This window comes from Oncorhynchus kisutch, unplaced genomic scaffold, assembly GCF_002021735.2.
Source record: "Oncorhynchus kisutch isolate 150728-3 unplaced genomic scaffold, Okis_V2 scaffold720, whole genome shotgun sequence".
NCBI lineage: Eukaryota > Metazoa > Chordata > Actinopteri > Salmoniformes > Salmonidae > Oncorhynchus > Oncorhynchus kisutch.
The window spans coordinates 1-13562 of record NW_022262665.1 but is presented as its reverse complement, the minus strand read 5'-3'; the positions used below and the strand labels follow the sequence as shown (position 1 = coordinate 13562).

Genomic DNA, 13562 nt, shown 5'->3' with positions numbered 1-13562 from the left:
GTAACTGTAGTCCTTAACCATTAGAGGACAGATGGTAACTGTAGTCCTTAACCATTAGAGGACAGATGGCAACTGTAGTCCTAAACCATTAGAGGACAGATGGTAACTGTAGTCCTAAACCATTAGAGGACAGATGGTAACTGTAGTCCTTAACCATTAGAGAACAGATGGTAACTGTAGTCCTAAACCATCAGAGGACAGATGGTAACTGTAGTCCTAAACCAGTACAGAGGGCAGATGGTAACTGTCGTCCTAAACCATTAGAGGACAGATGGTAACTGTAGTCCTAAACCAGTACAGAGGGGAGATGGTAACTGTAGTCCTAAACCAGTACAGAGGGCAGATGGTAACTGTAGTCCTAAACCATTAGAGGACAGATGGTAACTGTAGTCCTAAACCATCAGAGGACAGATGGTAACTGTAGTCCTAAACCATTAGAGGACAGATGGTAACTGTAGTCCTAAACCATTAGAGGACAGATGGTAACTGTAGTCCTAAACCATTAGAGGACAGATGGTAACTGTAGTCCTAAACCATTAGAGGGCAGATGGTACTGTAGTCCTAAACCATTAGAGGGCAGATGGTAACTGTAGTCCTAAACCATTAGAGGACAGATGGTAACTGTAGTCCTAAACCATTAGAGGACAGATGGGAACTGTAGTCCTAAACCATTACATAGGACAGATGGTCTGGTAACTGTAGTCCTAAACCATTAGAGGACAGATGGTAACTGTAGTCCTTAACCATTAGAGGGCAGATGGTAACTGTAGTCCTAAACCATTAGAGGACAGATGGTAACTGTAGTCCTAAACCATTAGAGGGCAGATGGTAACTGTAGTCCTAAACCATTAGAGGACAGATGGTAACTGTAGTCCTAAACCATTAGAGGACAGATGGGACCTGGAGTCCTGATTTCTGACTGAGAGAAAATTCAGTCAGCCATATTACACATGTTCACATCACATCACCCAGAGTAAGCCTCTTACCGGACTCACACACACACACACACACACACACACACACACACACACACACACACACACACACACACACACACACACACACACAGTCAGTACACACACACACACACACACGCACACCCAGTCAGTACACACACAGTACACTATACAAACACACACACAGTACACAATACAAACACACAGAGTAAAGACACATCCTCACCGTGTCGTGTGTTTTGACCTTGGCGTGATAGACGGTCAGTTTGAGTGTCGTGTCCAGGGTGAAAGGGTGGTCAGGAGAGATACACACACCGGTCAGAAACACTGGGTCACTGGTGCTCTGAAACACACACACACACACACACACACACACAGAGGAGAGATACACACACCGGTCAGAAACACTGGGTCACTGGTGCTCTGAAACACACACACACACACACACACACACAGAGAGAAGAGATACACACACCGGTCAGAAACACTGGGTCACTGGTGCTCTGAAACACACACACACACACACACACAGAGGAGAGAGGAATTATATACAGCGATATACAGGAGTGTATGTGTGTGTTCTTACCTCTACTATCTCTGTCCAGCAGTAGGTCCCTCTACTATCTCTGTCCAGCAGTAGGTCCCTCTACTATCTCTGTCCAGCAGTAGGTCCCTCTACTATCTCTGTCCAGCAGTAGTTACCTCTACTATCTCTGTCCAGCAGTAGTTACCTCTACTATCTCTGTTACCTCTACTATCTCTGTCCAGCAGTGGTTACCTCTACTATCTCTGTACTAGTCAGTGATGGTGTGTTCTCACCTCTACTATCTCTGTACTAGTCAGTGATGGTGTGTTCTCACCTCTACTATCTCTGTACTAGTCAGTGATGGTGTGTTCTCACCTCTACTATCTCTGTAGTAGTCAGCGATGGTGTGTTCTCACCTCTACTATCTCCGTACAGCAGTAGTCAGTGATGGTGTGTTCTTACCTCTACTATCTCTGTACTAGTCAGTGATGGTGTGTTCTCACCTCTACTATCTCTGTACTAGTCAGTGATGGTGTGTTCTCACATCTATTATCTCTGTACCGCAGTAGTCAGTGATGGTGTGTTCTCACCTCTACTATCTCTGTAGTAGTCAGTGATGGTGTGTTCTCACCTCTACTATCTCTGTACTAGTCAGTGATGGTGTGTTCTCACCTCTACTATCTCTGTACTAGTCAGTGATGGTGTGTTCTCACCTATACTATCTCTGTACTAGTCAGTGATGGTGTGTTCTCACCTCTACTATCTCTGTACTAGTCAGTGATGGTGTGTTCTCACCTCTACTATCTCTGTAGTAGTCAGTGATGGTGTGTTCTCACCTCTACTATCTCTGTACTAGTCAGTGATGGTGTGTTCTCACCTCTACTATCTCTGTACTAGTCAGTGATGGTGTGTTCTCACCTCTACTATCTCTGTACTAGTCAGTGATGGTGTGTTCTCACCTCTACTATCTCTGTACTAGTCAGTGATGGTGTGTTCTCACCTCTACTATCTCTGTAGTAGTCAGTGATGGTGTGTTCTCACCTCTACTATCTCTGTAGTAGTCAGTGATGGTGTGTTCTCACCTCTACTATCTCTGTACTAGTCAGTGATGATGTGTTCTCACCTCTACTATCTCTGTACTAGTCAGTGATGGTGTGTTCTCACCTCTACTATCTCTGTACTAGTCAGTGATGGTGTGGTCTCACCTCTACTATCTCCGTACAGCAGTAGTCAGTGATGGTGTGTTCTCACCTCTACTATCTCTGTACTAGTCAGTGATGGTGTGTTCTCACCTCTACTATCTCTGTACTAGTCAGTGATGGTGTGGTCTCACCTCTACTATCTCCGTACAGCAGTAGTCAGTGATGGTGTGTTCTCACCTCTACTATCTCTGTACTAGTCAGTGATGGTGTGTTCTCACCTCTACTATCTCTGTACTAGTCAGTGATGGTGTGTTCTCACCTCTACTATCTCTGTACTAGTCAGTGATGGTGTGTTCTCACCTCTACTATCTCCGTACAGCAGTAGTTAGTGATGGTGTGTGTCTGTGTGTTGATGACTGACACCTGCACCACCACGTGGGGTCTCTTCTCCTTGTGTCCTATAGACAGACCCCTACAGTCTGAGACAGAGAGAGAGGATGAGCGAGAGTCAGACAGAGAGACTTTAACATTGTTACAACACTATGTATAAACATTATATGTCTCTATTCCTTTGGAACTTCTGTGAGTAACGTTTACTGTAAAGTGTTTATTTCACTTTTGTTTATTGTTTATTATCTATTTCACTAGCTTTGGCAATGTTAACATATGTTTCCCATGCCAATAAAGCACTTTGAATTGAATTGAGAGAGAGAGAGAGAGAGAGAGACAGAGAGAGAGACTCTTTAAAGGACACATTTTTTTTTTTTACTTGTCCAAATGTTGATATATTCCCCAAAATCAAGTTTCCGAGATTTGTAACTTTCAAATTTCGGAAATCATAACGCGGCATCATACTGGCCAGATGTCTGATTATGAGTTGAGTTTTCCTTTAACATCTTGCTCAGCTCTGGCATCTTCCTCCAATATTTGGAACGAAGGACTGATCGACCCAAAAGTGCTGTGCAGCAGCAGTGGAGAGATATTCACATTTGACCCCGATAACTACCGTGGGATAACTACCGTGGTATAACTACCATGGGTTAACTACCGTGGGATAACTACCGTGGTATAACTACCATGGGTTAACTACTGTGGGATAACTACCGTGGGATAACTACCGTGGGATAACTACCGTGGGATAACTACTGTGGGATAACTACCATGGGTTAACTACCGTGGGATAACTACCGTGGGATAACTACTGTGGGATAACTACTGTGGGATAACTACCGTGGGATAACTACCGTGGGATAACTACTGTGGGATAACTACCATGGGTTAACTACTGTGGGATAACTACCGTGGGATAACTACTGTGGGATAACTACCGTGGGATATATGTATAGTATATGTATAGTATATGTATAGTATAGTATATGTATAGTATATGTATAGTATATGTGTAGTATATGTATATGTATATGTATAGTGTATGTATATGTATATGTATAGTATATGTATAGTATATGTATGTATATGTATATGTATAGTATATGTATAGTATATGTATAGTATAGTATATGTATAGTATATGTATAGTATATGTATAGTTATATGTATAGTATAGTATATGTATAGTATATGAATAGTATATGTATAGTATATGTATTGTATATGTATAGTATATGTATAGTATATGTATAGTATATGTATATGTATGTATATGTATGGTATATGTATATGTTATAGTATATGTATAGTATATGTATAGTATATGTATATGTATATGTATAGTGTATGTATATGTATATGTATATATATGTATAGTATATGTATAGTATATGTATAGTATATGTATATGTATAGTATATGTATAGTATATGTATAGTATATGTTATGTATAGTATATGTATAGTATATGTATATGTATAGTATATGTATAGTATATGTATATGTATAGTATATGTATGGTATATGTATATGTATAGTATATGTATAGTATATGTAAGTATATGTAATGTATATGTATAGTGTATGTATATGTATATGTATAGTATATGTATAGTATATGTATAGTATATGTATAGTATATGGTATATGTATAGTATATGTATAGTATATGTATAGTTATATGTATATGTATAGTATATGTATAGTATATGTATATGTATAGTATATGTATAGTATATGTATATGTATAGTATATGTATAGTATATGTATATGTATGGTATATGTATATGTATAGTATATGTATAGTATATGTATATGTATATGTATAGTGTATGATATGTATAGTATATGTATAGTATATGTATAGTATAGTATATGTATAGTATATGTATAGTATATGTATATGTATAGTATATGTATAGTATATGTATATGTATATGTATAGTATATGTATAGTGTATGTATATGTATATGTATAGTATATGTATAGTATATGTATATGTATAGTATATGTATAGTATATGTATATGTATATGTATAGTATATGTATATGTATAGTATATGTATAGTATATGTATAGTATATGTATATGTATATGTATAGTATATGTATATGTATAGTATATGTATAGTATATGTATATGTATAGTATATGTATATGTATATGTATAGTATATGTATAGTATATGTATAGTATATGTATAGTATATGTATATGTATAGTATATGTATAGTATATGTATATGTATAGTATATGTACAGTATATGTATATGTATATGTATAGTATATGTATATGTATATGTATAGTATATGTATATGTATAGTATATGTATAGTATATGTATATGTATAGTATATGTATATGTATAGTATATGTATAGTATATGTATATGTATAGTATATGTATAGTATATGTATATGTATAGTATATGTATAGTATATGTATATGTATAGTATATGTACAGTATATGTATATGTATATGTATAGTATATGTATAGTATATGTATAGTATATGTATAGTATATGTATAGTATATGTATATGTATAGTATATGTATAGTATATGTATATGTATATGTATAGTATATGTATAGTGTATGTATATGTATATGTATAGTATATGTATAGTATATGTATATGTATAGTATATGTATAGTATATGTCTATGTATATGTATAGTATATGTATAGTATATGTATATGTATAGTATATGTATAGTATATGTATAGTATATGTATATGTATAGTATATGTATAGTATATGTATATGTATAGTATATGTATATGTATATGTATAGTATATGTATAGTATATGTATAGTATATGTATATGTATAGTATATGTATATGTATAGTATATGTATAGTGTATGTATATGTATATGTATAGTATATGTATAGTATATGTATATGTATAGTATATGTATATGTATATGTATAGTATATGTATATGTATAGTATATGTATAGTATATGTATATGTATAGTATATGTATAGTATATGTATAGTATATGTATAGTATATGTATATGTATAGTATATGTATAGTATATGTATAGTATATGTATAGTATAGTATATGTATAGTATATGAATAGTATATGTATAGTATATGTATTGTATATGTATAGTATATGTATAGTATATGTATAGTATATGTATATGTATAGTATATGTATGGTATATGTATATGTATAGTATATGTATAGTATATGTATAGTATATGTATATGTATATGTATAGTGTATAGTATATGTATAGTATATGTATAGTATATGTATAGTATATGTATATGTATAGTATATGTATAGTATATGTATAGTATATGTATATGTATAGTATATGTATAGTATATGTATATGTATAGTATATGTATAGTATATGTATATGTATAGTATATGTATGGTATATGTATATGTATAGTATATGTATAGTATATGTATAGTATATGTATATGTATATGTATAGTGTATGTATATGTATATGTATAGTATATGTATAGTATATGTATAGTATATGTATATGTATAGTATATGTATAGTATATGTATAGTATATGTATATGTATAGTATATGTATAGTATATGTATATGTATAGTATATGTATAGTATATGTATATGTATAGTATATGTATAGTATATGTATATGTATGGTATATGTATATGTATAGTATATGTATAGTATATGTATATGTATATGTATAGTGTATGTATATGTATAGTATATGTATAGTATATGTATAGTATAGTATATGTATAGTATATGTATAGTATATGTATATGTATAGTATATGTATATGTATAGTGTATGTATATGTATATGTATAGTATATGTATAGTATATGTATATGTATAGTATATGTATAGTATATGTATATGTATATGTATAGTATATGTATATGTATAGTATATGTATAGTATATGTATAGTATATGTATATGTATATGTATAGTATATGTATATGTATAGTATATGTATAGTATATGTATATGTATAGTATATGTATAGTATATGTATAGTATATGTATAGTATATGTATAGTATATGTATATGTATAGTATATGTATAGTATATGTATATGTATAGTATATGTACAGTATATGTATATGTATATGTATAGTATATGTATATGTATATGTATAGTATATGTATATGTATAGTATATGTATAGTATATGTATATGTATAGTATATGTATAGTATATGTATATGTATAGTATATGTATAGTATATGTATATGTATAGTATATGTATAGTATATGTATATGTATAGTATATGTATAGTATATGTATATGTATAGTATATGTACAGTATATGTATATGTATATGTATAGTATATGTATAGTATATGTATAGTATATGTATAGTATATGTATAGTATATGTATATGTATAGTATATGTATAGTATATGTATATGTATATGTATATGTATAGTATATGTATAGTGTATGTATATGTATATGTATAGTATATGTATAGTATATGTATATGTATAGTATATGTATAGTATATGTCTATGTATATGTATAGTATATGTATAGTATATGTATATGTATAGTATATGTATAGTATATGTATAGTATATGTATATGTATAGTATATGTATAGTATATGTATATGTATAGTATATGTATATGTATATGTATAGTATATGTATAGTATATGTATAGTATATGTATATGTATAGTATATGTATATGTATAGTATATGTATAGTGTATGTATATGTATATGTATAGTATATGTATAGTATATGTATATGTATAGTATATGTATATGTATATGTATAGTATATGTATATGTATAGTATATGTATAGTATATGTATATGTATAGTATATGTATAGTATATGTATAGTATATGTATATGTATAGTATATGTATAGTATATGTATAGTGTATGTATAGTATATGTATAGTGTATGTATATGTATAGTATATGTATAGTATATGTATAGTATATGTATAGTGTATGTATATGTATATGTATAGTATATGTATAGTATATGTATAGTATATGTATAGTATATGTATATGTATAGTATATGTATAGTATATGTATACTATATGTATAGTGTATGTATATGTATAGTTTATGTATAGTATATGTATAGTATATGTATATGTATAGTATATGTATATGTATAGTATATGTATAGTATATGTATATGTATATGTATAGTATATGTATAGTATATGTATAGTATATGTATAGTATATGTATAGTATATAGTATATGTATAGTATATGTATAGTATATGTATATGTATAGTATATGTATAGTATATGTATGGTATATGTATATGTATAGTATATGTATATGTATAGTATATGTATAGTATATGTATATGTATAGTATATGTATAGTATATGTATATGTATAGTATATGTATGGTATATGTATATGTATAGTATATGTATAGTATATGTATATGTATAGTGTATGTATATGTATAGTATATGTATAGTATATGTATAGTATAGTATATGTATAGTATATGTATAGTATATGTATAGTATATGTATATGTATAGTATATGTATAGTATATGTATATGTATAGTATATGTATAGTATATGTATAGTGTATGTATATGTATAGTATATGTATATGTATAGTATATGTATAGTGTATGTATATGTATATGTATAGTATATGTATAGTATATGTATAGTGTATGTATAGTATATGTATATGTATATGTATATGTATATGTATAGTATATGTATAGTATATGTATAGTGTATGTATATGTATAGTGTATGTATAGTATATGTATATGTATATGTATAGTATATGTATAGTATATGTATATGTATAGTATATGTATATGTATAGTATATGTATATGTATATGTATATGTATAGTATATGTATATGTATAGTATATGTATAGTATATGTATATGTATAGTATATGTATAGTGTATGTATAGTATATGTATATGTATATGTATATGTATATGTATAGTATATGTATATGTATAGTATATGTATAGTATATGTATATGTATAGTATATGTATATGTATAGTATATGTATGGTATATGTATATGTATAGTATATGTATAGTATATGTATATGTATAGTGTATGTATATGTATAGTATATGTATAGTATATGTATAGTATAGTATATGTATAGTATATGTATAGTATATGTATAGTATATGTATATGTATAGTATATGTATAGTATATGTATATGTATAGTATATGTATAGTATATGTATAGTGTATGTATATGTATAGTATATGTATATGTATAGTATATGTATAGTGTATGTATATGTATATGTATAGTATATGTATAGTATATGTATAGTGTATGTATAGTATATGTATATGTATATGTATATGTATATGTATATGTATAGTATATGTATAGTATATGTATAGTGTATGTATATGTATAGTGTATGTATAGTATATGTATATGTATATGTATAGTATATGTATAGTATATGTATATGTATAGTATATGTATATGTATAGTATATGTATATGTATATGTATATGTATAGTATATGTATATGTATAGTATATGTATAGTATATGTATATGTATAGTATATGTATAGTGTATGTATAGTATATGTATATGTATATGTATATGTATAGTATATGTATATGTATAGTATATGTATAGTGTATGTATAGTATATGTATATGTATATGTATAGTATATGTATAGTATATGTATAGTGTAAGTATATGTATAGTATATGTATATGTATATGTATAGTATATGTATAGTATATGTATATGTATAGTATATGTATAGTATATGTATATGTATAGTATATGTATATGTATAGTATATGTATATGTATATGTATAGTATATGTATAGTATATGTATATGTATAGTATATGTATAGTATATGTATGGTATATGTATATGTATAGTATATGTATAGTATATGTATATGTATAGTATATGTATAGTATATGTATAGTGTATGTATAGTATATGTATAGTATATGTATAGTATATGTATATGTATAGTATATGTATAGTATATGTATACTATATGTATAGTGTATGTATATGTATAGTTTATGTATAGTATATGTATAGTATATGTATATGTATAGTATATGTATATGTATAGTATATGTATAGTATATGTATAGTATATAGTATATGTATTAGTAGCTATGTATCTGTATATGATATGTATATGTATAGTATATGTATAGTGTATATATGTATACTGTATAGTCTCTGTATAGTATATGTATAGTATATGTATACGTTGTATCTGTATAGTATAGTATAGTATAGTATACTCTGTATAGGTATGTATATGTCTAGGTCTATGTATAGTTATATGTATAGGTATATGCTATCGTCTTAGTATATGTATAGTAATGTATAGTATATGTATAGTTATATGTATAGTATAGTATATGTATATGTATAGTATATGTATAGTATAGGTATAGTATAGGTATAGATATGTATAGTATATGTATAGTATATGTATAGTATATGTATATGTATAGTATATGTATAGTATATGTATAGTATATAGTATATGTATAGTATATAGTATATGTATAGTATATGTATAGTATATGTATAGTATATAGTATATGTTATAGTATATGTTATAGTATATGTCTAGTATATGCGTGTTTGTGTGTGTCTGTGTAACGTACCAATACTGAACTCCAATGGTGACTGTTTAGCAGGACACACAGCATCAGCTACAGTGGTTTCTGCATTTCCGACGGAAATTTACAGCGCTATTCCCGGCTGTATCCATGAGTTGTGTCCGGAGGTGTCTGATCCGGTTGGTTAACCCCTCAGAGTTAGCTTTCTCTCAGAGCACCAGCCAGGAGTTAACCTCACCTGAATTCACACACTCTACATACACACCTGGCTCTCCACTGTCAAACCCTACACACACAGAGAGAGAAAGAGAGAGACAGAGAGACAGAGAGACAGAGAGACAGAGAGTAAGAGAGTAAGAGACAGAGACAGAGACAGAGACAGAGAGAGAGAGAGAGAGAGAGAGAGAGAGACAGAGAGAGAGAGAGAGAGAGAGAGAGAGAGAGAAAGAGAGAGACAAAGACACTAACTAATATACACTAATATTAGAATAATCCAAACAGTCTTTCCCTATTCCTCCTCCTCTTTCCTCTCTCCTCCCTCCTCCTCCCTCCTCCCTCTCTCCTCCTCCTCCTCCTCTCTCCTCCCTCTCTCCTTCTCCTCCTCCTCCCACTCTCTGGAATCCTGCTCTAGTTCTCCTCCTTCTCCTCCCTCCCTCCTCCCTCCTCCTCCCTCTCTCCTTCCTCTCTCCTCCCTCCTCCTCCTCCCACTCTCTGGAATCCTGCTCTAGTTCTCCTCCTTCTCCCTGAATACCTCCAACTCTCTCTTGCCTGCCATCCCCCTCTACGTACTTCTAATGATTGTGTACTTACTAATAAGTAGTCCATTGTTGTTGTCTGTGCTCTCCAGAACATGACATCTCTCCAGAACCAGCACCTCCTCTAAAGCAGATCTCTGTAGACACACAACACATTACATTATTGCTACTACAGTTGAAGGCCAGAGTGTTTTAATAAAGTCTTATAAAACCATACATAGTGGATACATACTTATCTCCCTCTCTCTCTGTCTCTCTCTCTCTCTCTGTCTCTCTCTCTCTGTCTCTCTCTGTCTCTGTCTCTCTCTGTCTCTCTCTCTCTCTCTGTCTCTCTCTCTCTCTCTGTCTCTCTCTCTCTGTCTCTCTCTGTCTCTCTCTCTCTGTCTCTCTCTCTCTCTCTGTCTCTCTCTCTGTCTCTCTGTCTCTCTCTCTCTCTCTGTCTCTCTCACTCTGTCTCTGTCTCTCTCACTCTGTCTCTGTCTCTCTCTGTCTCTCTCTCTCTCTCTCTCACAATTCAATTCAAGGGCTTTATTGGCATGGGAAACATGTGTTAACATTGCCAAAGCAAGTGAGGTAGACAACATACAAAGTGAATATATAAAGTGAAAAACAACAAAAATTAACAGTAAACATTACACATACAGAAGTTTCAAAACAGTAAAGACATTACAAATGTCATATTATATATATACAGTGTTTTAACAATGTACAAATGGTTAAAGGACACAAGATAAATAAATAAGCATAAATATGGGTTGTATTTACAATGGTGTTTGTTCTTCACTGGTTGCCCTTTTCTCGTGGCAACAGGTCACAAATCTTGCTGCTGTGATGGCACACTGTGGAATTTCACCCAGTAGATATGGGAGTTTTTCAAAATTGGATTTGTTTTTGAATTCTTTGTGGATCTGTGTAATCTGAGGGAAATATGTCTCTCTAATATGGTCATACATTGGGCAGGAGGTTAGGAAGTGCAGCTCAGTTTCCACCTCATTTTGTGGGCAGTGAGCACATAGCCTGTCTTCTCTTGAGAGCCATGTCTGCCTACGGCGGCCTTTCTCAATAGCAAGGCTATGCTCACTGAGTCTGTACATAGTCAAAGCTTTCCTTAATTTTGGGTCAGTCACAGTGGTCAGGTATTCTGTCGCTGTGTACTCTCTGTGTAGGGCCAAATAGCATTCTAGTTTGCTCTGTTTTTTTGTTAATTCTTTCCAATGTGTTAAGTAATTATCTTTTAGTTTTCTCATGATTTGGTTGGGTCTAATTGTGCTGCTGTCCTGGGGCTCTGTAGGGTGTGTTTGTGTTTGTGAACAGAGCCCCAGGACCAGCTTGCTTAGGGGACTCTTCTCCAGGTTCATCTCTCTGTAGGTGATGGCTTTGTTATGGAAGGTTTGTGAATCGCTTCCTTTTAGGTGGTTGTAGAATTTAACGGCTCTTTTCTGGATTTTGATAATTAGTGGGTATCGGCCTAATTCTGCTCTGCATGCATTATTTGGTGTTCTACGTTGTACACGGAGGATATTTTTGCAGAATTCTGCGTGCAGAGTCTCAATTTGGTGTTTGTCCCATTTTGTGAAGTCTTGGTTGGTGAGCGGACCCCAGACCTCACAACCATAAAGGGCAATGGGCTCTATGACTGATTCAAGTATTTTTTGCCAAATCCTAATTGGTATGTTTCTTTTGATGGCATAGAATGCCCTTCTTGCCTTGTCTCTCAGATCGTTCACAGCTTTGTGGAAGTTACCTGTGGCGCTGATGTTTAGGCCAAGGTATGTATAGTTTTTTGTATGCTCTAGGGCAACAGTGTCTAGATGGAATTTGTATTTGTGGTCCTGGTGACTGGACCTTTTTTGGAACACCATTATGTTGGTCTTACTGAGATTTACTGTCAGGGCCCAGGTCTGACAGAATCTGTGCATAAGATCTAGGTGCTGCTGTAGGCCCTCCTTGGTTGGTGACAGAAGCACCAGATCATCAGCAAACAGCAGACATTTGACTTCGGATTCTAGCAGGGGGAGGCCGGGTGCTGTAGACTTTTCTAGTGCCCGCGGCAATTTGTCTCACTCTGTCTCTGTCTCTCTCTGTCTCTCTCTCTGTCTCTCTCTCTCTCTCTCTCTCTCACTCTGTCTCTCTCACTCTGTCTCTGTCTCTCTCTGTCTCTCTGTCTCTCTCTCTTTCTCTCTTTCT

General features: G+C 31.9%; 1 long non-coding RNA gene across 2 annotated transcripts; it reads right to left on the bottom strand.

Moving 5' to 3' along the window:
- Window positions 1-1151: 1151 nt before the first annotated feature.
- LOC116361504 (uncharacterized) lies at window positions 1152-11538 on the bottom strand. 2 transcript variants are annotated; one of them, XR_004207633.1, is made up of 4 exons: window positions 11431-11538; window positions 10666-10906; window positions 2985-3103; window positions 1152-1299 (listed from the first exon to the last, which is right to left on the bottom strand). It is a non-coding gene; the product is annotated as an uncharacterized LOC116361504 (long non-coding RNA). The 2 variants fall into 2 exon arrangements; XR_004207634.1 differs by lacking the exon at window positions 1152-1299 and adding an exon at window positions 1387-1459.
- Window positions 11539-13562: the final 2024 nt, after the last annotated feature.